Below are 19,022 nucleotides of genomic sequence, written 5' to 3'. Positions count from 1 at the left end.
TACGCCAGATTTTATAAGATACTCATGTAGCCGTGCGTATCTTATAAAATCCAGGGTCAGCGCACACAAGGGGGTGCACATTTGTGCACCTTGCACGCGCTGAGCCCTACGTGCGCTGCCCGTTCCCTCCGAGGCCGCTCCGATTTTGGAGCGGCCTCGGAGGGAACTTTCTTTCCACCCCCCCAGCACCTTCCCCAGCACCTTCCCCTCCCTTCCCCTACCTAACCCCCCCCCCCCCCCCGGCCCTATCTAAACCCCTCTACCGTTGTCGACAGAGTTATGCCTGCCCGAAGCAGGCGTAACTCTGCGCGCGCCAGCAGGCTGCTGGCACGCCATCACCTGACCCGGGGGCTGGTCCGGAGGCCGGTCCGGAGGCCTCAACCCCGGGCCATCGTCACGCCCCCAACACGCCTCCCTCCCCGCCCCTAAATTTGCGCCGCCCACCCGACACGCCCCCTTTGCGAAGCCCCGGGACTTAAGCGCGTCCCGGGGCTTGCGTGTGCCACCGAGAAAATGCAAAATAGGCTCGGTGCGCGCAAGGGGCGTTTTTAAGGGTTACACGCATAACTTATGCTCGTAATCCTTTTAAAAGCCGGCCCTTAATTCGCATTAACAGGTTAGTTAGTGCACCCTAATAGAATTTACAGTGCACTAAGTATGTAGTAGTGCGCTGTAACTAATGTTAGTACGCACTAAAAAATGCAACTTAAAAATTAAAAAGTATCAATTCAGAGGAGTTCGTTAGCTAGAAAAACAGTGCGCACTAATTGGTATTACTATGCACTAAGAGATATGCAGTTCACAGTAACTCTGTTAGTGCGCACTAACACAAAATACTAATTTTGCCGAAATTTCGGCAAAAATCGCTTTGTATATTGACGCTTCCGAACCATAACGAATTACACAATATCGTTGACATTGTCTAATTCGTGAAAAATGAATGCACATCTCTAATGCCCAGTACAGGAGAAGATAAGTTGTTAAGCCAGCAGGGGAAGGATGGGCCCCATGGATCTGGGAGTAGGAGCTCCACATCCAGTCTGAGAGTAGGAGCTCCAGTCTTCTTTGGGAGAGGGTAGGCTGACTTCTGGGAAGTGCCTAAGAGATACTGTGAAGACAGACAGACTTCTGGTGCCTAGTTACTTTGAGTTGCTGAGACTAGAGAAGAATCTTGTGTCTCCATTTGTGTTTGCCATTCTGACCTTTTGTTTCTGTGGCACTTTAAATAATTGCACTGAAGTTACAGCAGAGTCTGAGTGCATTTTAATTTTTTTCAGACACTAAAGCAGTTTTTACATTTCTTCCTTCCCAATGAATCTTAAAAAAATGGCTTTAATCTTATTGTCTTCTGCTGTAACTTAGCTGCTCTGCTATTTTGTCTATTACACACCATTTTACAGGAAGCTTACATGTGGAAGAAAGTTGTTTTCTTCTGGACTTTGCCAGGACAAGTCAGTTGAGACTTTTGTACCTCAGTCAATATTTTTTTCTCCATCTTGTCTCACCATGTATGCAAACCCAAATAAGTACCCAATAGCTCCAGAAAATGTGTACTAAGAGGGTAATTTTCAATAGTGTACATAGCTCAGCACATAAACATATAAATAGGTGCACCTAGAATTATGTTTGTATTTTATACATTGTGCAGTAGGGGCTGCATAGTTTATAATATAGCTATTAGTTCTCACCTGAAAGTACATGCATGCTTCAGTATGCAATCATTTTTTTTGTGCAGGTATTGCATAGTTTATATATCTATTTTATAAAAGTATATGGATGTATTATGGGCCGGATTTTGAAAAGATTACGCGTGTAAATCGCCTTATGTGCACCGGGCCTATTTTAAAAAGGCCCGGCAACGTGCATAAAGCCCCGGGATGCGTGTAAGTCCCGGGGCCTTACTAAAGGGGTGGGGAAGGGATATGGCCAGAGGCCTCCGCATGGCCGCTGGGCCGGGGATCGCGCGCCAGCAGTTGGCTGGCGCATGCAACTTACCCCACGGCTGAAGTAAGTTTTAAAACAAAAAAAAGAAAGCAACAAAGGTAGGGGGGAAAGGGCGGGGGAGGGAAGGGAAGGTGGGGTGGGGGGTTAGGGAAGTTCCCTCCGAGGCCGCTCTGATTTCGGCCTGGGAGGGAACAGGGGACGGCAGTGGGGCTTGGATAGGGCTCAGCGCGCGCATGGGGCACAATTGTGCACCCCCTTGCGCGTGCCAACCCTGCATTTTATAACATGAGCGCGCACATGTGCGCACCCTGGGTAGGGCACGCACATGTAGGCCGCGCACGTATGTTTTAAAATCCGGCCCCCATATGCACAAAATAATATATATTTTTCCACAAGAGCAGCAGAAGTATGTGCGTATTTGCAGCCTTGTGAAAATTTGCTTGGCCTTCACAAAGGCTACTTACACATATATGTCAATTTTATGCATACAAATTTCACATTTTTTTTAATTCACTTCTAAAAGCTTAAATTTAATGATAGGAAAGTGTGATGAAATTCTGATTACATGAAGGGTCGTTGGATACTGATATATATTATGAGTGTGTTGATGTAGTTAAAATAATTTGAAATGAAGATCAAAAGGTTTTGGAAGATCAGATGTCTTTTATGAGATGTATATTTTTTTTTCTGCAGTCAGAACTAATTAAATCTATTTATTTATTGACTTCATCTATGTATCATTGTTCTGGTTTACAATCACGAAAGTTTACAAAATAAAAATGCATGACAAAATATTTAAAAAACATAGATAATTAAAACATTCAAATAAGGGGCGCTCTCGCGCGACGTACAAGATGGCCGTCTGAGTCCTTGGCTCTGTGAGTCCCCGCTCCGTTTTTCTTATTTACTGCGGACCCACGGTTTTTTTTTCCGGCTGTTTTTGGCTATTTGGCTGATTAAAGTATGGCTACATCAAAATCTGGTAAAATTGAAGCGGCGTTCACTGCCTCTGTTGGCACGAAGCAATCTAAACAAGACCCTCCTACGCCGGATAAATTGAGTGCCGCTAAACACATGGCTTCTGCGGATTTGGTCTTGGCCGAATTGAAACAGCTTAAAGATTTAATTCAAGTAAATATTGATATACCGCGGCGATACGCACGGATTTACAAGGTTTAACAGCGCGCATGGATGGGTTTCAAACGCAGCTTGAGGACACAGAATCACAGGTTGCCGCCCTTCTCATAAAAACTGCGCCACTACCTGGTTTAATGAAGGAGATGGAACAACTTAAGGTAGAGTTTGAAGATCTTTCTAATCGGCATCCCGGAAGGTGCAGAGGGGATGGATTGTTTACATTTTCTGGAGAAATTTATTCCTACTTTACTACAAGTTTCCTTTGATCACCCGCTTGAGATCGAGAGGGCACATAGGATACCTTCAAGGCCTCTCACGAATTTGAGGTATCCAAGGCCTGTGATCTTGAAGATTCTCTGATACCCGCAAGTTCTTCAGATTTTTGCGGTGGCACGCAGTAAGGCTCCTCTTAATTATCAAGGACATGCCATTCTTTTTGTTCCTGATTTGGCGAAATCTACAGCGCTCAAACGTAAAAATATGTTGGCATTACGGCCTCGTTTACAGGCTTTGGGCGCTAAGTATGGGCTGTTGTATCCCGCGCAAATGAGAGTCACCTATAACAACCATACTAAAGTATTTCATACTTCTCAAGATTTGGATGACTTTCTTCTTTCGTCGGAATCGAGCGCTGCCATGGTGACTTGATTTTCATACACAGTTTTTTTTTTTGTTCTCACTTCATTGTTTGCGTAACTTTCACCTATTCTCTCAGGATTTTTCTCTGGGAGGATGTCACTTGAACATCAACAAGTGGATTGTGATTTGCTGTCTATACAAGATTCACTAGGCTGGATTTAGGGTCTACAATAGGTTTGTTTATTTTTTGGGTCTGCAGTTTTCTTAGGTTCACTGCCGGAGCGGGGGACCTGGGGGCTATCTGACTTGCCCCGAGGCCCTTTATTTTTTTTTGGGATAGACGGCTCTGTGCTGTCATGGCAAGGTTTGCCTATGTGATTTGGTTCATTCTCAGTGGTTTTTGTTTTTTTATTCTTTCTTTTTTTTCTGCATCTAAGGAGTTATTAGATTTTGCTGCTGCTTTAGTTCGAGTTTTTCATTTTTGTTTTTTCAATATCTTACCTTCAGCTATGGAGATGTCGGAGGAGCATGTTCGGTTCCTGAATATTCGGTTTCATACCTCATGGCATCCACGATCTCTTCCTTTACTCTGACATCATTCAATGTCAATGGCTTCTCTCATCCGATCAAGCGGAAGAAAGTTCTTGCCTACCTCAAAACCCTTCATACGGACATAGCCCTATTACAGGAAACTCATCTCTCAGCTGTTGAATCTCTCAAACTCAAACAAGATTAGGTGGGTCAAGTGTATTTCAGCCCCGCAGTACAGAAAAAGCGAGGTACCGCTATTTTGATCAACAAACGTCTTCCTGTGACACTTTCTCGGCAACTGGCGGATGTGGACGGTCGCTGGAATCTCATTCAATTCTCTCTACAGAATGAATCCTTTGTTGTCCTTAATCTTTATGCTCCGAATATGGACAATCCGGTCTTTTTTCAGGACACCTTTAAACATCTCCTTCATATGGATAATGCTAAATGTATTGTGGGAGGTGACTTTAATCAAGTAATGGATCCACTGTTGGACAAGAAGTCTTCGACACGGTTTATTGTTTCTAAATCCACTAAAACTCTTCGGCATCTTAATGATACTTATGGTTTTTCTGACCCCTGGCGATTACTCCACCCAACGGACAAGGACTATACTTTCTACTCTGCTCCGCACTCTTCATATTCTCGTATCGATTTTTTTTTATTTCTACTTCTTTAATGCCTCGAATTGATTCTGCTTGTATACAACCCATACTAATCTCTGATCACGCAGCAGTTACTTTTTCTTGTTCCCTGCAGCATCCTATTATGGCTCATCAGCAGTGGCGTTTCAATGCGGCTTTACTTGAAGAAGATACTTTTAAATCCTTCATTGAAAGTAAAATTACTGACTATTTTCATTTTAATGATACAGAAGATGTCTCTGCTTCGTCTTTATGGGAAGCGTTAAAGGTTACCATACGAGGAGAGATTCTTGGTTATACAGCTCGTCGTAACAAGCTACACAATGAGGAATTGTCTCTCCTTCAGCGTCGGGTTGACGATTTGGAGAAGGCGCATTGTCATCGACCATCTTCTGCTTCTCTTACGGACTTAATTAAAGCTAAATATCAATACAACCTACTTCTTAGTTCCAGAGTCCGTTTAGGTGTTTTTTCCTCCAACGCTAAGTATTATGCTGGGAACAATAAATGCGGTCACTTATTGGCCTCTTATTTAGCGAAAAAAAAGGATACAAAGCGCATTGTTACTATTATGTCTTCCACCAACGAACCTTTAACTGCTGAGGCTACTATCCTACAAGAGTTCCGCTCGTTTTACTCATCTTTGTATCAGTCAGAGATTTCTCCAACAACTACATCCTTTACAGATTTTCTTTCTTCGCTTGAACATCCGATGCTCTCACAGGAACAAATGATGCGCCTGGATGAACCCATCACTTTGGCAGAAATTAAGCAAGCTATTACTTCGCTGGCGCCGAACAAGGCTCCCAGACCTGATGGATTCACTTCCAATTTTTATTCAGCTTTTCGGACTTTACTAGCTCCTAGATTGCTTGACTACTTTTCTTCATTTCAGGATATGTCTCCTTCCTTTTCCCAAGCCTGTATAGTGGTTATTCCAAAGCCAGGTAAGGACGCTACCAGTCCTGCTAATTATAGGCCTATTTCTTTATTGAATACGGACTACAAAATTTTTACAAAACTTTTAGCGACTCGGCTGTCCCATATAATGAACCACCTGGTCAGTTCTGACCAATCAGGTTTTATGCGGAATCGCCTTATCAATAATAATACTCGCTTATTTTTGCATATTTATCAGGAGGCTTATTCCGACCCATCACCGATGGTGGCAGTCTCTTTAGACGCGGATAAAGCCTTCAACCGTGTTGAATGGCCCTTTTTATTTCATGTCCTTCAATGGTTTGGTATTGGCCCTAATTTTTTAAAGTGGATACGTTTTTTGTATACGGATCCTACTGCGTTTTTGTATATTAATCATCAGCGTTCTTCCACTTTTTCCTTGTTCCGTGGCACGCGGCAAGGTTGTCCTCTTTCTCCTTTTTTATTTAACCTGGCCTTGGAACCATTACTTTCTGCTATTCGTCAATCCACTCATATTTCAGGGATTCAAATTGGTAATGAAACATTCAAATTGTCCGCCTATGCAGATGATGTTCTTTTATTTTTACAGAATCCTATGTCTGCTCTTCCACACTTATTTTCTCTCATTTCTTCTTATTCTTCTATTTCTGGGTACAAGATTAATTGGCATAAAACTGAGCTTCTTCCCTTAAATTATGCTGCTTCCTCATTGGATTTTACTCATTTTTCTATTCAAAAGGTAACTACTGGCTTGAAGTATCTTGGGGTCCGGTTTTTTATTAATCCTTTAGATACGATTCGTCACGGGGAATCGCAGGTTATACATATGGTGCAAGGCTTAATTTTTCGTTGGTCCCCTCTCTATTTAACTTGGTGGGGTAGATTAGATACTATCAAAATGGTTCTTGCCCCGAAAATACTTTATACCCTCTCTATGCTTCCTATTTTTTTTTCTACCAAATTTTATAAACAAATTGATAGACTGTTAGTGTCATTTCTGTGGAAACATAAGACACCCCACATTGCACTAGCTAAACTTAATTGTTCCAAATTACAAGGGGTGGTCAACTTTCCTGATTTTTACACTTATCATCAGGCGTTTATTTTACAACAAGGGTATCATTTTTTTGATTTTGATTCACCCTTTCTGGAATCGCCTAGATGGGTTTCCATTGAGCGTCATCGGACTGCTCCTTATCCGCTGTTTTGTTTTCCAGGTATGAATCTAATTTCTGATGCGGCTGATGATCTTATTTTAAGATCCCTACATAGGGCCTTTTCTGAATTTGATTCTCTAATTCCTGATAAATCTCTTCACTGGAGTACCTCGGGTTTAGCTTCACTTTGGAGAAATAAAATGTTATTGGCAGGAGGGAAGACGCTCAGTTGCCCACTCTGGCAAAATTGTAATATATGGTCATTATCGTCGTTATTAGAGTCTGGGAAGCTTATGCCATTTCAACAACTTCGTACCCGATATGGTATTCCATCGACTCAATTTTACGCTTGGTTGCAATTACGTTCTTTACTTTCAGAGAGCAAATTAAGTAATTTCTCCATGAATAAAGTGTCCCCGCTATTGGAATTCTATTATCTGCAAGGTCCTAAAGGCCACTTGGCTTCCGGGATATATAAACTAATTAAAAGTTTTTCTTGCCGATCTTGTATACGACCTCTGACTTTAACTTGGTCCTCCGACTTAGAGACAGAGGTCACTCCGGCTATGTGGAAGTACATTTGGTCTTCCGCTGTTCGGATTTCTTTATCTGCTAGTTTAACTCAGACTTCATTTTTTATTCTCCACAGAGCAGTATGGACCCCTTGGAGGTTGCACCGTGCTGGTGTAGCCTCTTCCCATAATTGCTGGTCCTGTTCGGCTCCTAAAGCTACGTTTAGTCATATGTTTTATTATTGTCCCCTAGTCCAGGTGTTTTGGAATCAAGTTTGGAGTACGGTTGTTGGTATATTGTTAATCAATGTTCCTCTTTCATACTCCCTCACAATTTTGAAGGGGGCGTATCCGGCTTTACAGCTCCGGCCTGCTCACTGTAAATTATTGGATTTTCTCTTAACTATTGCTCAATATAATATCATGTCAAACTGGAAGCATAGTGAGTTTTTATCAGAACCATTATGGTGGAATACTGTCTGTTTATTCTCTAAATATGAAAAAGCTATGACACGGCAATGTGGTCGTTTGGGCAAATGGTCTCAAGTATGGAAGCCATTGGATAAATATATTGCTTCATTATAACTCTGTTTGGGTAACAGATGCACCTCCTTTGTCTCCTAAAGTTCCTAAGTTATGTCTTTCGCTTGTTTTTTGGTCTTTTATTATATATTTTTTTTTCTTATCTTAGTTCTTGCTGATTTGTTATTCATTTATTATGGTGTTTGAAATTGTCTGCTGTTTGTTTTCTTTTTCTGTTTATTTTTTTATTTTGTTTTCTATTGTTGTATTTGGTTCTGATATCTCAATAAAAATTATTTCAACAAAAAAAAAACATTCAAATAAAACAATTGCTAATACAATATAACTCCATAGGCATCTCTGCTTCAAGGACATTGTTTGCAGAGTCAGACCAAAGTTCTTATTTTACAACTGACTCCAACTGACTTATTCAGAGAGGTTAATCTCAAATGCTGCTCTAAAAAGCCAGGATTTCATTTACTTTTTAAGGATTTTAAAATCTCTCTACATTTGTAATTCATCAAGCATTGTGTTTCACTGTTTAGGTCCTGGTATCCGTGACTTAACTTAAATGGGTGCTTTAGATTGAATGTTTGGTTAGTAGATCTTTGCTGATCTGAGATTTCTTTGTGGAATATGAAAATAGTACTATAACATCCAACCAGTCAAAATATGAATTATTGACTATTTTCTGAATAGCACATAGAACTTTATATTGAATATGACATTTTACTGGTAACTATTGTAACAATGTTAATACGGGAGTGATATGGTCATATTTTTTTGCAATAGCTCTAGTAACTGGATTTCTGGAAAACCAAACTATTATGTTTTTGGGATATTAATAGAATATATTTCTGTAAATTTAATTTTTCTAGAAAGTTCTTATATTACACTTGGTATTATCATCCACTGACAGACTTAATTATAACTAGGCATAAGCTGTACCGAAGCTGTACCATTATTTTGTGCAAGAGTTTTATTCCATACGCTGTACTTTAAGGTGCTATTTGCCAAGGGCTTCGACAATAAATATGCAATTGGAAACAGTTTGAGCAACATTTAAAGGGACCACCTGTTCAAAAATAGGTTCCCTTTAAAACAACTGAATAAAGCACACAGAAATGGCTTTAACAGTAATTGCAATACATTACTACAATTCCACTCTTATTTTTATTCTAATCAAATATTAATACTGTGTGTGCTCACACAAAATACTGTTCATGCTGTAAGGACCTTCATAACCGGGGCCAAACCATCGCAATGTTTATATAGCAACCGGTTTGTTGCTATGCCCACATATTATATAATCATCGGTCCCATATTACTCATGTCTATAAAAAAAAAAATTTGCATTTAAAAATTGTTCTTATCGTACTAATTTCTACTTATCTTAAAAATCCCAATCCGGAATCTAGTAATTGAGTCCGGTAACTGCTGTCACAACTTAACCTCATGAACTCTTTTTAATGGTTCTTTGTTGATTCCTTTTTTTTTTTTTACAAAAATGAGTAACATGAGACCGATGATTATATAATATGTGGGCACAGCAACAAACCGGTTGCTAAATGAAGATTGTGATGGTTTGGCCCTGGATATGAAGGTCCTTACAGCTTGAATAGTGTTTTGTGTTAATATTTGATTAGAATAAAAATAGAGTGGAATTTTAGTAGTGTATTGGGGTTATTTGGGTTTTTCACATGGAAAAGAGATTGAGTTAGTTTAACAAAAATTCTCCATTTTTTTAAAAGCAAAATCTGTGCATATTGTCTCTCACTAACAGAAAAAAATGTTACAGATAACGGAATTGGTCTGTGACATTCTCATCCCTATCTCAATGATGGCTGTAGGGAAAATCAACTCAAAATGCTATGACTGGTTCCCCTTCCCTTCCCCACTGCTACTACCACTCACATGCATATCACATTTCTACTAAATAATAGTAAATAAATCAACAGGACACACTACTGACTGTATCTGAATATTTTAGTAAAAATTTTAACTTAGAGAACATTGCCCTTTGTTAGATTTTCCTTTGGCTCCCTTTAGTTTTCTTTTAAAGGTGGATGATATCCATTTGGCGAGAGGGATGCACTTAAGCTAGAGTTATAGTTAATTTGCTTAAAGAAAAAAAGTTTGTATCTGTGATGACTAAGCACATTGTGGGTGGTCTAAGATGCAGTAAACTATTGAATGCCTATTGACAAGGCCAGCTTGCTGAGCCAACAATAACTAACCATAGACATCTATGAATTGTTTCTGAAACCTATTATTCTGTTTATGTAAGTCTTACAACTGCTACCCAGGTTGACAAAAATATTTTTGATAATATTTTCTGTGTAAAATATTTAAAATAATAGAGGTAGAGTAAACAGTTGTGCTTCGTAAAAAAGACTGGTTTTATTCTACTTCATCAACTCTCTTCTCTCCCTTCCTCTATCTTATCATCATATGCCTAAGGCAAATTGGAAGTTGTTTAAATTTTGAAAGCCACGCACCAGAGTGCCAACTCGTGCGCGCAAGGGGGCAAACACAACTAGGACTTCCCCAGTTCCCTCCCAGTCAGCTTCAATAAAGGAACGGACTGGGAGGGAACTTCCTTAACCCCCCTACCTACTGTGACTCCCTTTTCCCCTCTCCGTTCCGACCCCTAAACCCTACCTCACTACCCAAATTTTTTTTTATTTTTGAAATGACCTGCTCTCCCTAGCAGCAGTAAGTTCCATGTGCCAGTCGGCTGCCGGCGCACACCACCGGGACAGCTCCTAATGGCGCCATTTAGAAGGATGACACGTCTAAACGGCAAGATTAGCAATATTCAGCCCCTTTTCTGACTAAAATCTAGGCAGACCAAAAGAGGCGTATCAGGTGTTTCGGGAAGTAGTCAAGTTGTCTGGCTAACTTAGCCAATTTTTTATTAGGTCCAGCAAAGGTATCCGTTCTTATGTGCCAAATAACTTCCTATTTAACTGGATATTCACACAAGGCCGGATAACTACAAAATCTAACCGGCTGTACTGAAACATAGATTAGGGTTTTTAATTATCTGTCTACATGTAGCAGGAGAACTTTAGGCAAGTATAGTCAGTGGGATGTTTATCCAGCTGAATATACAAGAGAAGTTGTCTGGATAACTATAGGAGGATAACTTGTCCTCTAAATGGCTTACTGAACATTGGCCTGTAGGTTTATTTCTTACTTTTTCATTCTGAGAGAAACCCATTACCCTCTGGTTCTTGTTTTTTCTGGATAAGGTAAAGTAACAGTGGGAGTGAAGTGAGTAAGCTGGCTAAAATAGACAGGATTCCACTAATAGCTCAGCTAGCAGAGCTATGTCATATGCTTAGTGCTAAAGTCCACGAATACAGGCTGAAGCTTAAGAAGATTATGAATTCAAATAGCTTAAACACTGGAGTGTGGCAATGAGTGGAATCCTCTCCTTTTAATTTTAAGGTGAATTTTAAAAGAGATATTGGCGTATATGTGGCCCATGTGCAAATACCATGGGCCGGATATTAAGAGTTAGGTGCAGGCATAGATTTGTGTGCGCCCAAATCTATGCCCGATTTTATAACATGCGAGCGCAGCTATGCAAATGGCCGCTGTGCTTGGAGGCTCCAGCCCCGCCCCTGCCCTTCCCTGCCCACGCCCCACCCCCTTTTTCAAGCCCCGGGACATATGCGCGTCCCGGGGCTTGCGCACATCGCCGGGCCTATGCAAAATAGGCTCAGCGCGCGCAGGAGCGGATTCTCGGGGTTATGCGCGTAACTTACGCCCCCATGTGTTTTATGAAGGGTTCACCTTTGCATCCATATGTGCGTGTGCGAGCAAAATAATGTGAGTAAAATAAAGGTGTGTTCCAGGGGCGATTCTGGGTGGGGATAAAATTTACACATTTGGGGCCAGATTTTCAAAGGGTTAAAAAGGCCCGGCCATTGCCGCTGTGTCGGAGAATCACGTGCCGGCAGGCTGCCGGTGTGCGCAAAAGGTAGGATAAGCATTTTGGGGGGGTTAGAGTAGGGCTGGGGGGGATAGGTTAGGGGAAGGAGTGGGAAGGTTAGGTTAGGGGGAAGGGAACAGAGGAAGGCAGTGCGCACAAGGTGCACAATTGTGCACTCCCTTGTGCGCACTGACCCCGGATTTATAACATGCGCGCATGTCATAAAATCAGGCGTACATGTGTACGCCCCAGGTAGTGTGCGCATATGTACGCCTACGCACAACCTTTTTTTTTTAAATCTATCCCATAGATTGCTATTTTATAACTTGCTAAAGTGACAGGCATAAGTCTGTTACCTGCATATATTTATTCCTACTAATTATCTGGAAAGTATTCATTGCCAAATACTGTCAGGGTGAGGGGTGTGGGTAAACTTGGCAGAGTTCAGGCTGAAGAACCTGGAGGGTATCTGTGAGCTAGGGATTATCTGGGTAAACTGGTGGCCTAATTTGCTGCCTCTTAGCCAGATAAATCTTAAAATGTGCTACTTATCCGGCTAAGTCAGAAAAGTCTTCAAATGCTAGTTAACTGGCTATCTTACTTATCTAAGTAATAGCACCTTTTTTTTTTTACTTATCTGACTCTTTTCTTAGCCGAATAAGTCTTACATAGCGCCACTTAGCCGGATAAGTAGCATTTTTGAGACTTTGTTGTCTAAGTAGCGGCTTTGCGCCAATTAGCCGGATAAGTCAAAATTTATCTGGCGATTTTGAAAATACATGCCACATATAGGGCCAGATTTTAAAAGGATTTTACACATTTGGGACCCCTGAGCATGTCGAGCCTATTTTGCATAGGCTCGGCGGCGTGCGCAAGCCCCAGGACGCGTGTAAGTCCCAGGGCTTGCAAAAAGGGGCGGTCGGGAGCATGACCAGGGGGCGTGGTGTCAGCTTGGGGGCATGTTCGGGGGCGTGGGGGCGGTCTGGGGGCATGGCCGAGTGCCCCAACACAGCGGCCTGTGTCGGGGCCTGCTGCGACAGCAGACAGCCGGCGCGCGTAAGTTATGACTGCCCGGAGGCAGGCGTAACTTTGCGGATAAAAGTTATTAGAGGGATTTAAGTTTGGCTGGGGGGTGGGTTAGATAGGGGAAGGGAGGGGAAGGTGGGGAAAGGCGGAAGGAAAGTTCCCTCCGAGGCCGCTCCGATTTCGGAGCGGCCTCGGAGGGAACAGGCAACGCGCACAGGGCTCAGCGCGCGCAAGTTGCACAAATGTGCACCCCTTTGTGCGCGCCGACCCCGGATTTTATAAGATACGCGCGGATCTTATAAAATCCGGCATACTTTTGTTTGCGTCTGGTGAGCGAACAAAAGTACGCGTGCGCTGTTTTTTAAAATGTACCCCATATTTTAGATACACAAGCATGGTGTAGGGTAGATTTACATGTATTTTACATCGTGCATGCACATTTATGCACACGATATAAAATACATGCACATGAGTATGCACGCCCCATACGAGTATATATAGGCACAATTGCGCATATTTTTAAAGTTTTTCTCCCATGAGGTAGAATAACGTGGTGATCTGTGATTCTTTATAAGTATATAGAAATGAAAATTCATCTTTGTAAATCATATTTAAATATTTCATGAAACACTATAGCTAGTTAACATCTGGAATTGCTTAACTGCTTAGTTACATTGGGATTGTTTAACTGTGTATGGGAATCAAACTCGCAGATGTGTATTTAATATATTAACGAGCTATTGACATCATATGTATGACTCCTACTTTGTGCCTGAGATAAAGCTCTTATGAAAATAGCGTTCATTGTTTATACAGTAGGAACTGTGGTGATTTTATTAGATTTATGGTTGATTCTGAAAATTTCTTTTCAATTATACCTTTCCTGATGTCCTATGTGCACTGATGCTGAGAGTCCACTAAACAAAATCATTATGCCTTATTTAATCTGACTGCTTTTTCATCAAGACCTGATCAGCAAATTGCTTAGCACCTTTCCTCAATATTATCTTGATTCATTCACTAAAGGCCTTGTATTCCATTTTGTGTCTATGGGAAAATGTTTAATAATACTTTGGGCCCTAAGTGAGAAGTCTGGCACCATTTATAAAAAGCATTGTAAAGATAATCCTCATGTTCAAGTAGGAAAGGTTTAGATTGCTCACATTTCAACATGTAAATCTGATCATTAAATACAAACAAAATAATTCATGACTTTCCATTCAGGTCAGCAGTACCAATTGTTCGCGTTTCTCCTGGGTTTGCAATAAAAAAAAAATTAGCAAGTTCCTTTTCAAAGTCTGGCAGAACAAATCATGTTAGTGCAAATAGGCTTGTAGTTGTTGCACATATGGTGATTTCCTCATCATGCTCACATCTCAGGCAATTTATTAAAGGGATTTTTGGCATCACTAATGCATCAAAAACCTGGAATTTCTTCCATTCAATACCCTTCATATATTGGCCATCTGCTGTTTTTCTTCTGCTTCTTTTTCCCATTTGCTTAGGCTATGCATGTTGTCAATGTTATAAGGAATTAACCAGCTACCACATATGAGGATAGGAGAGCAGCGGCTTAACATTAGGTAGCAAGCCAAGTAAATATAACAAGGTTACATGCTGGACATCTGGGAGCATTTTGTACTTCAGTATCATATATAATCTATCCATCAGGCCAGATTAACTTCTTAATTTTTGGAGTGCTTTGAGTTACTTTCAGAATATTTTCCCCATAGGCATAGAATGGGAGAAACACTTTGCCAAATTTGGAAAGCGCAGTTCAAAAGATAGCGTTCTCCTTTCAAACACATTCTGTATGGAGATGGAGACTGAGGGTTTTCTGTGTCAGGATCTGATGATTCATATGACCTTTCACTAAAACGTAGATAAACAAAAATATTAATAGGATTTTCAGATCAATCTTAGTTATTTAATTTAAAAAAGGGTTTTCAAAATGCCAGATTTATGTGTGCAAATGGAGCAAAATAGTTGGGCATGGAACTTGGTATTTTCTTGTTTTTATCCTGTAGGGAAGAGGTATTTATACCAGTTTTCTGGATGTTTTTAGGATTATTTACACAAAAGAACCTTTATGGACTGGTTGTGTTCATCTGTCTGTGATCCAGTATAAGTGGAGAAAAGGGGAGTGGCCAGCAATAGGGTTTGCTTTCGTAAAGAATGTTTGCCTTTCTGTATCCAACCAGTAAGCGTACACATTGTCTGCTTGTTTGCATTTTGAAATCATTTTGGATTGTAATAAGATTGTTTAATTCGAATTCATGATGATTTTGGGTTGATGTAAGAATATGGATTAAATATTGTTTTCTGGAGTAACTAATGATCATGGGTGGGTGGAACTAGCAAAACTAAAAGTGGGCAAAGCCGGGGGGGGGGGGGTCAGATGAGATATATTCCAGAATACTAAGGGAGCTCAGAGAAGTGCTGGCAGGTCCGCTGAAGGACCTGTTCAATAAATCCTCGGTGACGAGAAGGATGCTACAAGATTGGAAAGGGGCGATTGTGCTTCCACTTCCCAAAGGTTGTAGCAAAAAGAGCAAGTTAGAGACTAGAGGCTGGTTAGCCTTACCTCAGAGGTGGGAAGTTTCATTTAAACTCTACTGAAGGAAAGGATAGTGAACTATCTGCAATCCAGTGGGTTGCAGGACCTGGGGCAACATTTTTTTTTTTTTTACCAGAGAAAGATCATGTCAAATTAATCTGATTGATATTTTTTAATTGGGTTATAATAGAATTAGATCAAGGGCAGGCACCGGATGTTGTATACTTGGATTTCAACAAATATTTTGATACTGTCCCACACAGGAAGCTCATGAATAAAAAGAACAGCCTGGGAGTGGGTTTCAGAGTGATGAAATGGATTAGAAATGTATTGACTGATAGATATCAGCAGGCAGTGGTGAATAGAACAAAATCTGAGGGGAGAAGGATGATTAGTGAAGTACCTTAGGGATCCATTCTGAGGCTGGTTCTGTTCAGTATCATTGTGTGCCATATTGCAAGGGGGTAAGATGAAAAGGTTTGTCTCTTTATACATGACACTAAGAGCTGCAATAGACTGCACACCAAAGAAAGCTGGAACTTTGCCTGGAGTGGGTATGTGCTGATCCCGCTCCTGGTGGGGATTTTTGGCCTTTGGGAAGGGGAAAACAGTCTGGGAGGGTTTGGGTGCAGTGTGATTTGAATTCAGATGGTGGGGTGAGGGCTTGGTCACTTACTCTCTATAGAAGGGAGTATGTCCGGTGGGGGTGGTTTGATGGCTGTCAAGGAGTTAAAGATGGGAGAGGGGATAAGCAAGGCCCAATAGGGCTATTTAAAGATTAGATGGTGAAAATAAGAAATTGGGCCATAGGCTCTGTTAACTCTGGTTTTCTTTTTACCAGTAAAAGCGCTACTTACCTTTTAGGTATATGTAGCCTATAACTTTAAACATGTATATTCAGTGGGACATTTCTCCCACTAAATAAACTGGACAAGTTATCAGGATAAATCTAGCCAGCTAACTTGTCACTAGCCGGCCTACTGAATATAGACCTCTTAATGTTTTTGCTTCATTTGCACACCTGTTGAAGCTCCAGAAATGGATTATAAATAATTTTCTTGAACACACAACGTGAATGTAATTGGCTACCTATTATGGGGTAGATTTTCAAACGTGCGCGTCCATGTGCCCATGCTTCCCGGCGTGCACACATGGACGCACCGGTTTTCTAACATGTGCACGCGGGTGCACATGTTAGAAAATCTGTGATTGGCACGCATATGCGTGCCAAATTTTATAATCCACGCATGTATGTGCAGGCAGCGCACACAAGGGGAGGACTTTTTCAATATCCGTGCAGCAATTCATTCCGGCCTTCCCCAGTTCCCTCCCAGTCCACTCTAGTTAAGGAGCGGACTGGGAGAGAACTTCCTTTACCCCCTTACATAACCTTCTTTCCCCTTCCCCTCTTCTCCCTACCCCCTAAACCCTACCTATTCTTTTTTTTTGTTTGTTTTGTTTTATTATTTACTTCAGGGCCCAAACTGAAGTAAGTTGTGAGCGTTGGGAACTGAGTCTTCGGGTCAGCGAGCAATGGCGCTGTCCTGGCCTGACCCCGGCCTGGCACTTATGCGTGTATCAGCGTTTACGTGTGAGGCTGGGGCCCTTTGAAGATTTGCCCAGTGCGCGCAAAGCCCGGCCATGCATGTAAACTCTGGAATTTACGTGCGCATGGCTTTTAAAATCTGCTCTTGCATGATGTAAACAGTTGCGATCTTCATTTGGAATGATGGTATAAAATAAATAAATAAATGATTTCTCCTAGTTGAAGACCTGGTGACAAATATTTGGGTTAACAGCAAGACCTTGCAGAAACTTCCAAGTCTAAATATCAGAAGGTAGCACAGGGAAAAGATATCTGTCCTTTTTAATGAAATCAATAACAAAGATATTTTATTGTTCCAAAAAGCTCCAAGTGATCAAAGTCATAAAAGTAATAAGTCCCCCCACACAGTTCCGTGTTTTGCCCAAAGGTTGCATCGGAAGGAACAAGTCAGATTCTTAGACACTGCAGTGAAACAAAATGCCATTGAAAATTAATTAAAGGACGCATAAGTTACTACAACAGAAAGAGGACAAAACATGATTAAATATACTGCATAGATGATTAATAGATTAGCAGAATTCAAGCACATACCTTAGGAATGAGAATAGCAGGAATAGGAGTTCTTACAGAGATAATCTTGTGAAAAACATTTAAAGGGACTTTCGCACCAAACAAACAAAGAAGGCCAATCAAGGAGAGGTCATGTGACCATGAGGAACGAACCCACGAGAGAGAAGAGTAGCAATCAAAGACAGGGAAATAGAGGTTGCCAAAACTGTGTCAGAAAAAATGAAACCCCTCAATTTCCCTATTAAGTCTTATGGGGGCCAAAGAGAGTAATGTAAAGATCCACTTTGTTCATGTCATGTTAGTTGTGTGTCAAAATCTCCTCCCCTTAATGGGGGAAATAGATCAATAGCAAAAATCTTTAAATTGGATATGGAGTGAACAGCATCCAACCAGTGTTTTACTAAAAATGCTTTGAGGCAACCAAAATGAATAACAGATTTATGTTCAGAAATGTGAGTCTTTAAAGCACGTCTGGTTTTTCCCACATAGAAAAGTGAACAAGGGTATGTAATAACATATATGACTTCGCTAGACTGTACCAAGTTTCACATTACTCTGGATTATACCAACACATTTCATACCCAAGCCAACGGGCAGGCTGAACGCACTAATCGTGCATTAAAACAATTTTTATGCTCCTATGTTAATGTTAGACAGGACGATTGGGCGGCACTTCTGCCATGGGCAGAGTTTTCCCATAATTTTCATGCAGGCACCTCGACCGGGGCTTCGCCGTTACAAATTGTTTTCGGGCAACAACCCAAACAACCGGTGCCCCTACCTCTGCCTGTTTCATCACCGGCTGCCCAGCTTACAGCCATACAACTTAAAAGACTTTGGGTTCGCACCCATCTAAAGCTACAGAAAGCAGCCTGTACCGCAAAGAAATTTGCAGATAGATACCGACGACCAGCACCACAATTTCTTCCAGGAGAAAAGGTGTGGCTCAGCACCAGACATATCCATTTACAAGTTCCCTCGATGAGATTGGCTCCTCGTTACATTGGTCCCTTTCCAGTGATATGGCAATTAGTTCCCATGACCTATCAACTACGCCTGCCCACCACACTACAAATCCGCAATCCATTTCATGTGTCTCTATTGAAGCCATTGATCCTCACTTGGCCCTCTCGGAAGGTTCCTGAAGCTCCACAACTGAGGGCTGAGGACAAAAATACTTATCAAGTTTGGGAGGTTCTCTATGTTCGGAGATGAGGTCGCAAATGGGAGTACCTCCTAGCTTGGGAAGGATTTGGGCCAGAAGAGAATTCTTGGGAACCTGCTACAAATATCCTAGATAAAGATCTTCTCAAGAACCTCCACATCAGTCACCCAGGGAAACCCTCTAGGGGGAGGCCTAAGGGAGGGAGTACTGTTATGGCCGCCGGTCGTGGCAGACCGCAACCGGGGCCAGCCACTCACTGACGCGGCAGACC

The sequence above is a fragment of the Rhinatrema bivittatum genome, chromosome 4 (assembly GCF_901001135.1).
Source record: "Rhinatrema bivittatum chromosome 4, aRhiBiv1.1, whole genome shotgun sequence".
In the NCBI taxonomy this organism is placed as follows: Eukaryota; Metazoa; Chordata; class Amphibia; order Gymnophiona; family Rhinatrematidae; genus Rhinatrema; species Rhinatrema bivittatum.
Note: the sequence above shows the minus strand (reverse complement) of the source record.